Raw genomic sequence first — 18,729 nt, forward strand, 5'->3', positions numbered from 1 at the left:
TAAGGATGCCTGAGATATTTGAGTTACTGTGAAACTGTAGAAATAAACAGTGTTTCACCTATATAGAATTACAAGTCTAATTTACTAGTACTTACTAGCAACTTACTATTTACTAGTATTTACTAACCCGGTCACCTTGAACAAGATGGGTGACAAACAAATTTAATAAATTAATACCCTGTTTCCTGAAAATAAGACCCCCTGGAAAATAAGCCCAATTGGGCTTTTGAGTTCATGCGCTAAAATAAGCCCTCTCCCAAAAATAAGCCCTCCCTGAAAATATTGCAACACAGCAACAGCCATGAGGTGACCATGCTTGCCGCCTCCTGCACCTCGGTAACGACCTCCCCGAAAATAAGGACAAATACTTATTTCGGGGATCAAAAGAAAATAAGACCCTCCCTTATCTTCAGGGAAACACAGTAAATAAATGTAAGCACTTGCCAATGTGATTAGCAACCAGGCTAATGGTGTGTGAGTGACAGACAGAAAGTTTAGAAGGTTTAGATATTTTATATCTCATTGAATCCTACATATGTTAACTTAGAAAACCAGCTTGAATAAAGAGATAGTGAATCAAATAACTATATCAGCATGATGTTTTAGATTATTCAAATTGTCAACACCAAGTTATATATTCCCAAACAATCCACTGGAGGAAGATTTCATTAGTTATTTCTCTCAGTTATTTCTCTCACTTGAAATAGTTTATGTTGACATAAGTATTTTAGTAAATGGTTAATTTAAAAATACTGATTCTTTCAATTTCCTGACAAAGTGTTCAGGAATGATTCAGTATTTTCTTTGCTGGCAATTGCTTAAAACACCAAGGTCATGATGGCTGTGGAAGATGGAAGGCAGAAGAGATGATTCAGTTGCGGGGAGACTATATGTATGGTAAAAATCAAATTATTATACTTTTATTCTCCTCATTCTCCACTGATGCTCCACAGCAAAAACTATTAATACATTCTTCCACAAATATAGTACATTCAAAACTGGTACCTTAAACTCCCACATGGATAGCATTTATTAATTGGGATAAATCTGTAATTATTTTGATTTACTGTGCAAAGCATATACAATAATTCTAAGTAACAGTGATTAAAGGAATTGTCTCTATAGACGATTGCAGAGGGCAAGGGAAGACCGATGACATGAGGCCATGATGTAAACCAGGGATCCCCAATCCCACTGAACCGCAGCATGTTAGAAACTGGGCCGAGCAAACAAGCAAAGCCCTATCCATGAGATTCAGGTAACAAGCAGAATCACACCCTCCCTTCGGCCCATGGAAAAACCTTTCTCCACGAAACCAGTCCCTGGTGCCCAAAAGGTTGGGAGCCACTGATGTAAATCATAAATTTCATTCTTACATCTGACATCAGGATACACATACAGTATGAAATGTCAGGGTTGGCTTACAGATATGTTTTGTCACTACTATTATACTCAGCACCTAATCAATTGTCTTTCAACAGTCTGAGATCTACCAATACTGATACATTAGGCCTCCTTTGTGACCACAATAAAAAAATGAATGCATTATTCCACCGTGCACCTTAAACTAGAAGTATGAATTAACTCTGTCAAAAACAAATAGCTTTAAGAGAAATAAGAGAAGCAAGGAAGATGGAAGGTTTGAAATGTATGTTAAGAAAAGTTAATTTAAAAAATTCTACTTTTTAATTCACTTTGGCAAAGTAAAAGATCAGCAGAATTGCATATTTTGTACATACTGGAGAAAAAGTATAACAGTTGCAAAGAAGCTATTCTGTTTCACTTATGTGAAGCATTCATTAAAAAATCCTCAATTTTGTATCTTGCCCAATAGATCAGAACAATTGAGTAAATCATTTATAAACATATTCATTTTGTAATTCAAAATGGATTTTCTTACATAGAAGAATCTTCATTTAGCAAAAACGCATTAGATTATAAGTTTTCAAAGACACTTCCACAACCACCTGTTTTATTTTTACTCAGTTCTTTATTGCATGTAATGTATGCATTAGTGGTAAAGAAATATTTAGCAACTAGTCTCTTTCTTCTACTTTTTAAATTAACAAAACTGTCTCTGTGATTTGGGTTGTCTGTCTTCATAACATATTTATCAAAGAACTGCAAAATAATTCTGAAAAAAAGAAGGAAGTATTGAAAAGAATATCTGTGTGGAAAGAAACCAAAAAAATGTTAATTATTTCACAGAATCCTTGTAAATGATATTAGACTTCAAAGTCAATATAACATTCAAACCATGATTATTTTTCAAAATGCTCCCAGTGAGCTTGAAATAAAAATGAAATTCAAAAGTAAAAGTATTGTAACAGTGATTTCAATTGCCACTTCTTTTACACATGGAAAATAATCTGATAGTATCAAATTTAGCAATGAGAGTTCAACAAAGAAATCAGAGGGCAAGAGATCATTAAAAACAACAATAAAAAGCTTTGCATGCAATTAATTTGAAGAAGAGTAGAGCCAGTGTGGTATACTGCAGTGATCCCCAATCCCCGATCTGTGGACCAGTACCAATCCGTGGCCTATTAAGATCTAGGTTGTGCAAACAGCAGACGAGCAAGCAAAGCTCCATCTGCATAGGTGTGGGATCTAAGTTGTGCATGAAATCCTCCTCCTCCCCGGTCTGTGGAAAAATTGTCTTCCACAAAACCAATTCCTGGTGCCAGAAAGATTGGGGACCATTGGTGTAGTCGATAAGACATCAGGCTAGAAACTGGGAGATTCTGAGTTCTAATCCCACCTTAGGCGCAAAGCCCGGCTGGGTGACTTTAGTTACAGACACTCTCTGTCAGCCCTAGAAAGCAAGCAATGGCAAGCCACTTCCAAAAAAACTTGCCAAGAAAACTGTAGGCACTAGTCCAAAGAGACAGCAAGGGTTAACAATGATTCAATGGCATCAAACACAAAGACAAACTTTATACTGGAATTCATTAGGAAAGGAATTAAAACACACAACTGCCAATATATAATGTCTTTGTTCATTTCTGATCATCTCATCTCAGAAGGATATTGCATCTAGTAAGGTACAATTTTAGAATATGTTTGCATATTAACCAATCACACATTCCTTAGGATTAAATTACAGGCAAGGACATGAGTCTTGATGAGGCAGTTTCTATGGATCCTAGACTGCATGGCTAATAAGTAAAGGATGGCAGAATTAACAATTTAACAATCTCAGGAAATAACACTCTGAACTAGATCTATTCATATATGTAAAGGAACATGATAAAGGTGTACATAATTCTATTCCAATTTCAAGAAAAAGATAGTCTTCAATAATATTTGTAACCTGAACCTATCCAGCAAGTTCACTACTTGTTCAGTAGGTAAATAGCGAAACATGAACACTTTACATTGACACAAACTGGTCATATAAAGCATGCCCAGATATCAAGTTTTTCAAAAGGCAGTAATGTTAAATCTCTTCTCCAGGAAATCTACATATTTTACCAAAGAATTATTAAATTATTCTGAAAAGAAGAAAAGTATTGAAAATGGTATTCTTCTATACCAGAAAGAAATCAGAAACTTCAAAAACTACAGGTAGTCCTTGACTTGCAACAGTTCCAAATTACAACAGCACTGAAAAAAAGTTACTTATTACCCTTTTTCACATTTACAAAAGTTGCAACATCTCCATGTCATGTGATCAAAATTCAGATACTTGGCAACTGGTATATATTTATGATGGTTGCAGTGTCCCAGGGTCATGTGATCACCTATTGAAACTTTCTGACAAGCAAAGCCAACTCACTTAATAAATATCTCACTTAACAACATAAAGTTTGGGCTCAATTGTGGTTGTAAGTCGAGGACTACCTATATTGTTGCACAGAATTCCCTTGTTTGATAATACTGAGTCTCAAAAGGAACGGAATGCTGGAAGCATTATACTTTCTCCATAACCAAAATGGTCAGGATAAAAAATAAATCCAGGCTGAATTCAGGAATATGAATGGTAGAGGAAGCTTGCTTTAAAGTTTTTATTTCATTTAATGCCACTTGTATTGATCCTCTTAGCATCTGGTTTATTGTTATGAACAATGATTGCCATGGAAATCAAATAATGTTTCATTTGATAGCTATCTTAAAAAAAGAACATCATGTGAACTTTTTCACTTATATGAAAACCAAACAATTCTATGAAATCCATGGAATTCTAGAACACGTTAACTTTAATGTATTTCATGTTCGTACCAAATAGTTGTTCTGGATGGAAACATGATCAGATGTTACACTTTTTGCTTCTATACCATGTTTACCCAAAAATAAGACAGGGTCTTATTTTCTTTTGACCCCCGAAATAAGGCACTTGTCCTTATTTTCAGGGAAGTCTTATAATTTTGAGATGCAGGAGACAGCAAGCGTAGTCACCTCATGGCTGCTGCTGAGTTACAATATTTTTAGGGAGGCTTATTTTCCAGGGATGGCTTATTTTCAGGAAAACAAGGTAGAAGCTTTTATGACCACTCTCAAACTGAATTATTCAGAAAGATCAATACATCTTTGCTGCAGCTACCATCTTCTTTACTTTACTATTGTAGGGTCATAAAATGATGGGACTAACATGCCAAACTCTTGAAAAAGCACTTTTGGGAAGCCAAATTCTGACATTCAGTGGGATTATCAATGGCCACATCCATTCTATTGTTTCCTTATTGCTGGAGCAGATAGATGAAGACAGCTTGAGCAAAGTTTTTACAGGATGGAACTTACTGAGTCCTTGTGAGGACAAAAATCATATTGCATGTATTACTTTCTCATTACCTCTTCTACTTGATTTTATTTCAATTTTTAGCAGAGCCATGAGCATAAGACTAAGTGATTTTGCCTAAGTCCTATTATTATCTCTCCTGATTTACCAGTCCATTCGTTTTACTATGAAACATAATACAGTAATCCTGAAATGCAACTCTGACTTCTGTTTACTTCCTTTTTTCCCATCACTGGCCAAATTCTACAAGGCATTTTGAACACATCATCTTTTCCATACCTATCCTTTTCCTAAGAGTTTTGGGAGGGGACAGGAAACCCAAAGTGTAATGTATATGCAACTTTCACTATAAAATGACACTAAAGAAAAAAATTAAATCCTTTCCTTCCAGCTTTCCTTTTAACATGTCAGAGGCACTGCCCATGTAGTTACATTTGGGGAGGGTAGAAAGGGTGATAAATCACAGCCTTCCTGTGAGGTACATGGTTTGACTCATAGACTGAACTTGAAAGTTGAAAAGACTTGAAACTTTTATTTATTTTCAATGGGGAGCTCAGGAATTCAATCAATGAATCACCCTGTATTTTAATGGAAATATAATAGCTTTACTTTAAATAGCCACCTGGTCCCTACACTCACTTGAAGGAAGTATGATAAAACCTGGCAGATTCCATGAGCAATAAAATGGCCAAGTAAATATTAACTAAGAATATAGCAACTATTTAGCTATTGTTTCTAATTCAATTTCATTCCTCAGCTATGCTATATGGCTGCATAGAAAGGTTGCTAAACATTTTTCTTAAGTAGAAAAACAATAGACTGGTACTATAATACTGTGTTTTCCCAAAAATAAGACAGGGTCCCCCCAAAATAAGCACTTGTCCTTATTTTCAGAGAGATATTATTATTTTTGAGGTGCAGGAAGCGGTGAGTGTGGTCACCTCATGGCTGCTGCTGTGCTGCAATATTTTTGTGGAGGGCTTATTTTGGGGGGAGAGCTTATTTTAGCGCATGCGCTCAAAGCTCGATTTGGCTTATTATCGGGGGAGATCTTATTTTCAGGGAAATGGGGTACTATATTTATAGATAATCCCCAGATAATAACCTTCTCATTTTGCAGCTATTGATGTGATTGACTATAATTCCAGAATTATAGAAGGGCACCTAGTGGTAGAAAACAATGCTAATATTTCCAATATTTTCTAAATTATTCTGATTAACATGCTTAGTTATTTAATTTAGGTTTAATTTTATACTAAAATTCAAGATCATACAAGTTGAGCATTGTGAACAATTGTCTAATTAGAAGCTACTTCCTGAAACATGAAATGTTTCTTTATCTGAAGTCTGAAATTTAGCCTATTATTGCATTATATTATATGCTTATAATCATTTAAACTTATTGTGATATACATTCTTACCTTGCTGCTGTTCCCTAATATTTATATGTGCCAATATTATGCTAATGAAGAATACATATATATATATATATATATATATATATATATATATATATAACAAAATCTTTTATCCCACCCCACTCCATGATTCCTACCTAAAACATGTAATTCCTGAACAGGCAAAGGAGTGTTTTGAAGTTTGAATGATAAAAATGTACAATATATGTAAAGGAGGAATACAAACCTTGCCAGTGAGGTTTTTTTTTTTGCATAAAAACTATTTTCAAGCAGTTCTAAGTGGTAGAATCAAGTATTGAGATATAATTTAATTGAAATTTTGGATGTTAGTTCAACAGATTTTGTTGCTTTTTCGTAAATCAGCAAAAAATACAGTACTGATACAGTGTGCTGTTTATGCAGAGACTTAGCTGTAGCTTCAATATCATTAATATTGGATGCTAATGTTACATTTAGTTATTTTGTTTCATACCTTCTTGAAAAAACATTAAACTCTATAATCTAAGTCTACCTTAATACCTATATCTATTACTAAGTTTAGTACAGGAAAAGCCAGAGCCCCCTAACAAGAGTTTCAATTGAAATCAAAGTGCCAAATACATCATTTTTTCTTAGAAAATTCCTGTGCAAACAGGTGAAAAGCATATCCTTTTAATGTTTAGACACCAATCTTTTTTAATTCTGTATTCTTTCTTTATGTTGTTATGAATCCTGATATATTTTTATTGTTTCATTGTAGTAATGTTTATATGTTATTAAACATTATTTACTTTTTATTAGATAGCTTAGAATATTAAAGATAGAGAAGAGAGAAAACATATTCTTTCAACATTAATTACAGTTTATCTGGAACATTCAAATAAGGAAAAGCATTCAATGGATCCACAGAACATGCTATCTTAATAATGACTTCATATGTTCCATTGTGAAGTTCTGGCATGGATTGTAATTTTTATGGCAAAGTCCTCCTGAGTTCTGGAATAAACTGAATTCAACATTGACATATAATAGTTCATGAAAGCTATTTAAGATGTTCTCCTTTAAAAAAAATCCAGGTGGTATGATGCCTAGTATAATAATTTTTAAGTTGAGGTCTTCCATTTGGAACCCACACAATTTCCTGCAGCATAGTCAAATGATTTTTTATTTTCATTCTATTTATGCATATATGTAGACAATAAAAACAATCTAAGAGACATTAAATGAGCTCAGATACAAAGAAGCCCTTACTGACATAAAATAAAAGATCAAATATAAATTCATAGAAGCCAGGAAATTCAAAGATATAGGAAGACTTTCATGGTTGGAAAAACATCATGCCACATATTGAGGATTGTTTCAAAAGAAAGCCATAGAATGGCTTTCATCTATCTAACTGCAACATATCTGTTAACCATAGGATATTATTACACAAGTTAAATAATACCACTGAAGATAATAAGCTTACCAGGGCCATTGACAGCTTCCTCCAGAACTGGAATTTTATGTGACACTGAATGGTAGGAATACTCAAGCAGTCACTGACAACACACGGCTATTCATCTATGTGGACAATACAGCAGTGGTTGCACAAGGATCAGCTTTTGATGAGGTAGCAGGAAACGTATGATAGCACTTGAAGAATTAGGACAATATGACACCATAAACAATTTAAAGCCCAACCCAAAGAAGACCCATGTGTGCGCTTTCCACTTCTGAAATCAAGATGCAAAGAAAGAGTTGGATATTATGTGGAAAGGAAACCAACTACAGCACTGTCCAACATTGAAGTATCTTGGCATGATACTTGACAGGATGCTGCCTTTTAAATACATTGCCTAAATACTGAAACTAAAGTCAGCTCAAGGAGCAATATCATCCAGAAGTTGATAAACTACACAGAGGGACTTCAACCATCTATGTTGCACACATCAGCTTTCTCCTTCATGGTCTCCGCAGCAGAGTATGCTGCTCCAGTATGGCGTATATCTGCATTTGTGAAACAAGCTGGTATCACCATCAAGGAAACAGTATGCTTAATGACAGAATGTCTCAAACCTTCAACAATTGAGAAAATATATCTCACTCTCACTGGCACTGCCTCACCTAAGATCAGCTGCAACAGATGCTAAGAGAACTAAGCAAGAGAATGATCTTCGGCATCTGTTCTGACCTGGCCTTAGCAGAAGCAAGAAACAGATTCCTTGTCATGAAAACCCCCTCTTTATTTACCTCTTGTGAATTAATTGCATTCACTCACCGAAAAGTCCAGGCAATAGTCCTTCAAGGAATTAACTGCTGTAACAGACCTTAGCAGTTCCTTGTGGTAATTGCAAGGCTGTGAGCTCTCAGCTGAAAGGCTGCAAATTAAGTTCTAGCAAGCAGTTTTTGTGGCACGAAACACAATGAGCAAAATCTTCAGAAATACAAACTGCTGTCTCCTATGACAAATACTTCCCTTTCCTTCTATTTATTCCCCAGCCAGGGAGGGGCCATTCAGCATCCATGTGTGCTTTGCTTCCCAAGTCAACTCCTTGTCCTCCGTTGTTCACCTCTCCTGATAGCTCTGCACATACGTGCATCTGGAACAGGCCCCAGCTGTTCTTCTCATTCATATCAGCCTCCAAAGGCAGCTGCCTCTCTAGTGGCTGGAAAATGTTGGATGGTCCTGGCTCTATCTCTGTGTCTGATGCATAGCATCCATCAGAGTCTTCCCCACACTCCAGAACTGGCCCAAGTTCCTCCCTAACCACCTCATCATCTGAGTCTGCTGTCAGCTCCTCTGGCAGCTGGCGGACCACAACAGCATCCTCTGAATGGATACCGTGTTTTCCCGAAAATAAGACAGGGTCTTATTTTCTTTTGACACCCCCCCAAAATTTTGCTTGGGCCTTATTAATGGGGGGGCTTATTGGTTTTGGGTTGCCAGGTGGCTGCTCTCTTGCGAGCGGGCGCCCAAAGAGCCAGGCACAGCCTCAGGGGCAAATGACTGTGTTGCGCTGTCGCAGCAGTGCAACAAAGCCACCACGAGGTGACCATGCTCATGAGCAGCTGCCCAGCAATGCCCCTTTCCAGCCGGGCAGAGCACCACTCACCAAACCAGTAATATCCCAAAGGTGCTAAGCCATGTGGTGCTCTGCCCGGCTGGAAAGAGAGGTTGCGCGAGCACTTGTTCTGCTTCCAGCTCGCATGCCTCCCTGCCTCACCATGCCCAACTCTCCCTGCAGGGCTGAGCCAGGCCGCCACCGCCGCCACCCTGCTGCCACCGTGGCCCCACTGCCACCACACTCCGAGCATAACCGGCTTCCAAACTCCAGAGATCCGCTGCCGAGTCTCCAACAGCCAGCCCACAACCATAGAGCATAGTCCCAGAGTGGCCGCTGCCGGAAGACTCAGCAGCAGATCTCCGGAGTTTGGAAGCCGGTTATGCTCGGAGCATGGTGGCAGTGGCCGTGGCCGTGGCAGCAGGGCCATGGCAGCGGCGCCCTGGCCCAGCCCTGTAGGGAGAGTTGGTCATGGTGAGGCAGGGAGGCATGCGAGCTGGAGGCAGAACAAGTGCTTGCGCAACCTCTCTTTCCAGCCGGGCAGAGCGCTATGTGGCTTAGTGCCTTTGGGATATTACTGGGTCGGTGAGCGGCGCTCTGTCCGGCTAGAAAGGGGTGTGGCCGGGTGGCTGCTCATGAGAGCAGCTGCCCAGCAACCCCCCACTTCAGCTGGGCACAGCACCACCTACAAACCTAGCAGCATCCCAAAGGCGTCAAGCAATGTGAGCACCTTTGCTGCCCCTCTCCCTGCTTCCTGTGACTTTGTGCCTTCAGGATATCACTAAGTTGGTGAGTGGCGCTCTGCCTGGCTGGAGGGGGGGTTGTCCAGGGGGCTTATTATTGGGGGAGAGCGTATATTTTTGCCCACAGGAAAAATATGGCATGGTCTTATTATCAGGACATGTCGTAATTTCAGGGAAACACAGTTTATGTCCCAAGCCCACCAACTCAGATCTAAAAACAGTTTTATGGCAAGAAAAAAATATTGAGGGGATACAAGAAGAAAATCGAATTAAAAGATGGAGGAAGGAAACTGTCAAGCAAGAAGTAACATTAAAGGTAGATATGGCTGAAGGATCTGATCTCCCTTATAGGTTAAGAGTTAGAGTGTCTGTAGTAAAACCAATATCCTCACATGGAGGCCCTTAGCAGATAACAACATGCTTTGTGAATGTGGAAAGATACGGAGGCCAGCCCATCTGCCAATATGTCAACTTCTACCAGAAACATATATCAATAATAACTTGTTTTTGGCCAACGACAAAGCCAGGACAGTGGCTTCATTCTGGTAGTTTAAAGTTTGATCGAGACAAGGAAGAAATAATTATCAGTGACATTTTACCAAATGAGAATAAAATGTGCTTTTTTCCTGAAAAAAAGATGAATCTTTTCCTAGATGAATCTTTGTGTACAATTTTTGAACTATTGTTTCAAACTAATTCCCTGCCTAATCTATGGTCATCAGCTATAGTTATACCAATTTTTAAAAAGGGTGACCCTAGTTCAGTTGAAAATTATAGACCAATTTCTTTGTGTTGTGTTACATGCAAAGTTATGGAATCAATTATAAACCAATCCATCATTCACCACTTAGAGACAAATAATTTGTTATCCGACAAACAGTTTGGCTTTAGGAAAAACTTGTCCTATAATTTACAACTTTTGCACTGTAAAAACATCTGGGTTATATGTCTTGATCAAGTTAAAACTGTTGATGCAATTTACATAGATTTTTGTAAGAATTTTGATACAGTGGTACATGATAAACTGCTGTTGAAATTAAACTCTTATGGCATTTCTGGACCTTTGCACAAGTGGATTGCTGCTTTCCTGTCTAATAGACTGCAGAAAGTCAAAATAGGGAGCTCACTGTTTAATCCTGCATCAGTTAACAGTAGTGTTCACAAGGCAATGTTTTAGGTCCCACACTTTTTTTTTCTCTGTGATCAACTTAAAAGAAATTGTGTTCTTTTTGCCGATGATGTAAAATTATTCAATTCTACAGATAATTCTGTTATTTTGCAAAGTGATCTCAACTATGTTATTAGCCATTTGTCTGAAACGGTATAAGGTTTCCTGCCTAGGCAGGGGGTTGGACTAGAAGACCTCCAAGGTCCCTTCCAACTCTGCTATTGTATTGTATTGTATTGTATTGTATTGTATTGTATTGTATTGTATTGTATTGTATTGTATTATATGTATCTGAATGGTTATCTTTTTGGCAACTTCAAATTTTGATTAATAAATGCTGTCTTATATATTGGTAAATGTAATCAGAATGTCAAGTATAAGCTAGGTGATATTGATCTAGCAGATGACCCTCACTTTGTTAAGGACCTAGGTGTACTTATCTCTGATGATCTATGCTCCAAAGCTCACTGTTAACAGCCTTGCTAGAAAAGCATTCAGAGTCATAAACTTAATTTTGCAAAGCTTTTTTTCTGGAAACTATTGCTAATTAGAGTTTATAAAATTTATGGTAGACCAATTTTAGAGTATTGTTCAATGTTTGGAATCCCCACCATATATCAGTCCACCGATCAGGTTCAGAAGTACTTCACGAGAAAAGTCTTGCACTCTTCTGTACACGAATTCCTTATGCTATTAGGTCAAAATTCTCAGTTTGGATAACTTAGAACTGCATCTCTTGTGGTAAGATCTAGGTATTGCATACAAAATTATACATAATAATGTTTTATCTGTAAATTCCTTTTTCTGTTTTAAATCGCAATAATATGCATCTGAACAATCGCTTTAAACTCAATGTAAATCATTCTAAACTTGACTGTAAAAAACACGATTTCTGTAATACAGTTGTCAAAGTCTGGAATGCCCTATCTGATTCAGTTGTCTCAGCTACAAATTTTTAGTTTTGTGAAATTGACTTCTGTGGACCTTACCTCATATTTAAGTGGTCAGCAGACGGGGCGTGCATAAGTGCACTAACATGCCTATCGCTCCGGTCATTGTATGTTTATTCTCTTATTTGTCTTGTATTGGTTTGGCAATAATTTGCCTTTTGTTATTATTGTTGTTGGATCCAAGATTAAATCTTGTGGGACCACATTCAAATATTTCACTCCAGACTTATGAGGAATTTTGAACTATCCTTGAATATAATTTTGAACCCAGCTATGTATTCACTTGTCATGCACATATTAGATTCCCTAGCCAAATGCCATGGAATATTTTGTTAAATGTAAAATCAAGACAGCAAGAGCTAACAGAGCAAATGAAGATTATTATCATATTTTTATAACTGGCATTATTATAATACCAGTTATAATAATATGAAAGTATGGTATAATCAATGGAACAACTTGTCTCCAGAAGTTGCGAATGCTCCAACACTGGAAGTTTTTAAGACGAGACTGGACAATCATTTTCTGAAATGGTGTAGAATTTCCTGCCTGAGCATGATTAGAAGACCTCCAAGATCCCTTCCAACTCTGTTATTACTTTATTTGGGGAGGGCGGCTATTGTTGTTATATTATTTCAATTTAATATCCCAGATTACATTTATCGTGTACTTTTATAGTTTCAGTGTAAAAGAATGTCCATGTGTATCAATAATATACTGCATATAAAGGTCCTAGTACTGAACATTTTTAGTACTATGTTAGTAATATTACCTTTTATATCCTTTATATTATATTACTAGGGGAATGGACAAAATGTTTTATGTTATCTTAAGCGGTGGCTCAGTGACGAAGACGGTGAGTTTGTTGATCAGAAAGGTTGACAGTTCAGCGGTTCAAATCCCTAGTGCCGTGTAATGGAGGGAGCTCCCATTACTTGTCCCAGCTTCTGCTAACCTAGCAGTTCGAAAGCACATAAAAAATGCAAGTAGAAAAATAGGGACCATCTTTGGTGGGAAGGTAACAGCATTCCGTGAGCCTTTGGAATTTAGTCATGCCGGCCACATGGCCATGGCGACGTCTTCAGACAGCACTGGCTCTTCAGCTATGTAACATATGTGCAAGGGGAACCTTTACCTTTACCTTTAAGCTGGTATAGATCCACATTACAGATTTGAAATTATGAAATATTAAATTTACAGCATTTCCACAATCTACTAAAAAAATTATTTCATCAAAAAATGAGAAGGTTCTTTTAGCTTACCTTATTTTATTGGCATATTCAGGCTAATTTCTGGAAATTACTGCTATGTTGACAGATGCTTACAGACAATTCACTTTACAGTCTGCTATAAAATATTTCCATTTATATAAACGCCATAGATTTTTTTTTGTAGTTCACTGACTGTTTTTTTTAATCTAGGAACAAATATCCCTTCCTCTAATAATCTAGCACTTCAATCCTTTTTTCAGTTTCTCACATCCTTCTTTTCTTTTTTGTTTGTTATTTTCACTTCGTCAATTCTGTTATACCATGGGCTTCTTTGGTTATTATCAATTTTTTTCTTCATTGGAATGGTCTGAAATTTGTATGCCCTATCAGAAAAGGAGTTCCATTTGAGTTTCTTCTTGTAATATTAATTTCTGCTTTCAAATTGAACTTTTAATTGCTCCAATTTATTACTGTTTTAAAGATTAGGTTTCAAATTTTATTAAAATCAGCTTTACGTTCCTTTAAAATTAAATAATCCATCACTTTCCCCACAATATTCTTGCCTCTTTCTTGAGGAAATATTTTCTAATAGTAACATTAAGACAAGAATAACTGATTTTAATGCAAGTTCCTCTACCGTTTGAAGGAGAAAGTTATCAGCAATTTACAATTAAGAATTTCCTAGAAAAATCATGACTGAAAAAGTTTATCTTACAAAACAGAAGCAAGGAAAATTTACTTGGGAAAGCATTAATTCATGGATTCCTTTGGTTCAGCATAATATTTTTTCTAAAAGTCATTAAATAATTCGGTCCATAGTCCTAAAAAACAAATCTTTTCCACCAACATTATTTACATAACTAGTTATTCACCTGCAGGATTCCTTCTTCTCCTTACAACCACCTTCCATGTGTTGCAAGTATAGATATAAATGCCACCTAGACTTCCATATCCTCAAGCTTCTTTCTTAAATTATGCTGATAGAGTTGTATCACAGATTAGCAAAGGCGAATAGCTGTCAATGTATTTCTGTACATTTTATAAGTCTTGAAAGTTGTACATTCTTCATCTATGATCCTTGCAAAGAGCACATTTTAGAATCCAATGGGTGAGATACACAAATGTTTATTTCTGCTTTCAGCAGTGAACTATCAACTGTCACTGTCAGCCTCTACTTGCATGCTTGCTATCGGCTGCCATAGTAATGGGGAGGGTGGGGCCTCATGGTATTTGGGGCGGGAAAAGTGCTGGTGAAGATATCTCAAGAAGGGAGTTTTGTTCTCACCATCTTTTGCGCATGCTGATGGGTTTGGGTTTGGTCAAGACCAACTGTCTCTGCATATCAACTGAATGAGGCCACTTGGAGATGCACCCCAAATGACACCTTTGGGAGCTGGAGATTGGACATTGGGTTGGGATAACTGGGGGGAGGGATTGGGGTAAACGTTTGATATGTACAAGTTCACGCTTTTTTGTTTCAGGTCTAGCTTCACTTTCACTGTTTTCATTTCACGTCCAGTAAAAGTACCTTTTCTCTAATTAAATGGAGTTGGGGTTTTTCTTTCTTGGATACTGAATGAGGCACTGGTATTATTACCACCACCACCACCACCACCACCACCACCACCACCACCACCACCACCACTACTACTTCTATCCCCCTCTTTTCTTCTTCCCCAATGTTCAAGCATCTGTTTCTTCAACTTAAGAGTGGATTCTGAATTCCAACAAGACAGAATATCTTTTGCTAGTTCATGGCTGTCACATTCATCAACTGAGCTAACTCCTTTGTTTGATTCTTTTCCTTTTGGATAGTTGTTTCCTCTGTCAACTCCTGTTGTTTGATCTGATACAAATTTATCCTTTCTTGTGAGCTGAAGTGTAGCACTTGCTACATCAATTCTCTGATTTTAACTTAAAAGAAGAGATCATAGTCACTTTGCATCGTTATTTCTCAGTAAATCTATAGCCAGATGTCAACTATACTGTATGTAGTTCAGTCAACAACTTCAGCATGAAATCTTTAAAATAAATTTGATGAGAATAAGGCACATTCAATACATGGAAACAATTGTGTTGCACCCAATTTTTCTATTTAGAGTTTAGATTGTTCTTTTATTCTGGATTTTTAATGAGCTGGGTGATTCCCCCCCCCCACCATGCCCCGTCCTATTACAGAAGCTCATAGTAGACATATTTATTTAACTTGTATGTTTCTGATCTTGCTGAAGGCAACTCTAAGTGGCTTACAATATTTGATAAAAGCACTATATAAAACATTAAAACAATAGAGATTTTGAATTTAAGATTCAGTTAAAATTAAATTGACCACGATGGTGAGGAATGGAGCAAAGTGAGAATGGGAAGGTAGTGGAGTGTTATCTAATCCATTACCACTTCCAGAGTGTGACACCCCCACTGGGGTGCCAGGCTAGTTGGCAGTGTCCCAGAATGGATTTTATCATCATTAACATGTCATAATAAGGTACAAATCACTTGTAAAATAATGGGAAGGACGTTTCAAAGAGTTAATCCAAAGAAACTTAGTTAAGATTATGAATGCAAAAATATAGGATTCCCAATTCATCTTGATTAAATTAATTGATGTTCCAGTCAAACTCCATTAAGTTAATGTATTGGATCTAGTCACCCTTTTTACCACATACAAGACTACAAATTCTATTTAACTTTCAAATTTGTCTAAATTAGTAACTTAACAGACATAAAATGATCACTAAGCTTATTTGCCAATAATTTTAATGCTTCATTACAAACTAGTTGAAATGTCAGAGGTTCTGGAATGGAGCTCCTCTTAATTTTTATATTTTATCAAGCACTTGTTATTTATATCAATTATTTAATTAGGATGTACCATATTTTTCAGCCTATAAGATGCTCCAGACTATGAGACGTACCTAGCTTTTGGGGCGGAGAACAAGAAAAAAATCTCCCAGCAATTTGCCTCCTTGTAACAAACAACAAACAGCCTGGTCAGCTTCAGAACAGCCTGATTTAGCACAAGCAGCTGATTGGCAGTTGGATTGGCCTTCGGGAATACTACCGACCAGCTGTTCCAGGCTGCAGGGATCGCTGCTGCCACCTATTGCTGCCTTCATGCACCCCATTTTTTGCCTCCACGCATCCCGTTTTCGGCACGTACCAAGTGGTGGGCACTACCGCCGCTGCCACCAATCCACGCTGCCTGAAATGGGCTGAAAACAGGATGTGCAGAGGCCAAAAATGGGGCACATGGAGACTGAAAACAGGAGAAGCAAAGGCTGAAAAGGGGCATGCGGAGGCGGTGATAGGTGCCAGCGGCTAAGGGTGGGATGGCGCCAATGGGCGGTGGTGATCCCTGGAGCAGCCTGGAACAGCTGATCAGTGGTATTCCAACCATCAATCAGCTGCTCCCGCTAAATCAGGCTGTGATGAAGCTGAATAGGCTGTTAGCTGCAAGGAGGAAATTGCTCAGGGGCAGAGACAAGAGCGTGGGGGCCGGTGGGTGGGCAGGGCTTTGGCAACGTTTGCTTTATAAGATGCACAGACATTTTCACCCACTCGGGGGGGGGGGGTTGCACTTTATAGTCTGAAAAATATGGTAATCAATGGGGCAAGCAGTAGTAACCACAGTAACTATACCAACATTTATTAAAGAACAATAATACCAACAATATTCTGGACAGGGGGCAATTAACGCTTTCCTGTAGCATCATCTCCCTCCCCAATGAAAATGTTCCATCCAAATTATTAATACAGTTATCAATATCTGAAATTGTGGCAAGTTCTTAAAGAGACAGGAGTACCAGACCATTTTATTTGTCTCTTGAGAAACCTATATGTGGGTCAAGAAGCAACAGCGGGAACTGGACATGGAACCACTGATTGGTTCAAATTTGGGAAAGGAGTCCAACAAGGCTGTATACTGTTGCCCTACCTATTTAATTTATATGCAGACCATAACATGAGTGCTACGTCGTCACGGCTACAGCTGCCAACCTCAGTCAAGCTGCTGCAAGCACCGATTGGTCCAGACGCAACTGCAGTCTGGCAGGAAGAATCCAGGCTTCCCATTGGTTAACTGTTTTGATAGCTTGACTATATAAGAGCTGTCAGGTTAAAAAGTCATTTGTTCGCTGTTAGTTGTTAATAAACAGTTGTTGCAGTTAAACTGTCTCCATGTCTTCTCTCAGGGCTCAGGCTACAGCACTGGCGACGAAGGTGGGATTCTGAGGGAAATGATATCGATCTCTCAGAAATACCACCTCATCAAAGAACCCATGGCAAAAATGACAGCCATACCTCCTTTTGCAGCCTTTGCTCCTGAGAAAGAATCTTGGGAAACATTCATGCTAAGATTCAAATGTTTCTTCATAGCCCATGACTTTACTGAAATATCTACCGAGAGGAAGAGGGGATATTTTCTAAGTGTATGTGGCCTAGAGACATTCTCTATGGCCCGAGACTTAGCCGCTCCAGCATCTGTCCATGCTGCGCCATGGGACACTTTACTGGCTAAATTGCGCACTACGCTCCAACTCCCTCACCTTTTGCTAGAAGGTATTATTTCCACCCGTGCAAGCAGAAAGAGACTGAATCCATAAATCAGTTTATGGCTTTTCTTAGAAGCGCTGTGATTTATTGCGATTTCCCTGTCTTAGAAGAAGCCTTGCTTGAGCAACTAATTTGTGGCATTAGAGATTTGCGGTTTCGGTGCCGATTATTGGCAAGGTCAGATTTAAATCTGACCATCCCCTTAGATGAGGTGAGAGTGGCCGAACAGTCAGACCTCTCTGTGGCCAAAATTTGAAGATTTCAAGCCACACACAATGATTCCTCAGCTTCAGCCTCAATCAATCGACAAGTAGTTGATGATGAAGATGAAGAGTAGGCAGCTGACGAAGTTAGTAATCTAAAGTTAACCTCAAATAGCCACTGGATTCCTTCCACAAAATCAGATGGGTTCCCTGAGCTGCCAAATCAAGACAAGCTGACCAGTCGCTTAGCCAACCGGCCTAAGAACACATGTCCATTCCAGATCAAAGATGAATGCAGCACCATAGACCACGAGGAAGACAATGTGGACACCGTCAATACCGCATCTCTTGGAAGTCCCAGCCGTAAGAAGTTGTTCATCTGTGTACTGCTTGAAGGGACTCCATGTAAAATGGAGGTGGACACGGGGTCTACTAAGTCAATTATAGCTTGAGAAATAGTCAAGCGGCTGCTGCCCAAAGTTAATAAAACCGATCTGGCTCAGGGCAGCTGTTTTTTAAGGGATTACCAATATAATCCAATACCAATTATGGGAAGTGGAATGTTCACTGTGGAATATGGCCAATTTAAAGGATCCCTGCTGCTAGTGGTGATGGGTGGGCCATTGGCTACATTAATGGGATTAGGGTGATTTGTGGCTTTGGGTTTTTCCATTACAGGCATCCACTCCACTGACTGTGCTGCTGACTTTGAAGACCTAGCCAG

At 38.2% G+C, this 18,729-nt stretch overlaps 1 protein-coding gene across 1 annotated transcript in view; it reads right to left on the bottom strand.

The window, feature by feature from the left end:
• The window catches only part of HMGA2 (high mobility group AT-hook 2), a 164,325-nt gene that overhangs the window by 117,389 nt on the left and 28,207 nt on the right, over positions 1-18,729 (bottom strand). The window lies entirely within an intron of this gene.

Source organism: Thamnophis sirtalis, unplaced genomic scaffold (genome assembly GCF_051295495.1).
Source record: "Thamnophis sirtalis isolate CommonGarterSnake01/CBP01778 unplaced genomic scaffold, rThaSir2_p1.2 scaffold_9, whole genome shotgun sequence".
NCBI lineage: Eukaryota > Metazoa > Chordata > Lepidosauria > Squamata > Natricidae > Thamnophis > Thamnophis sirtalis.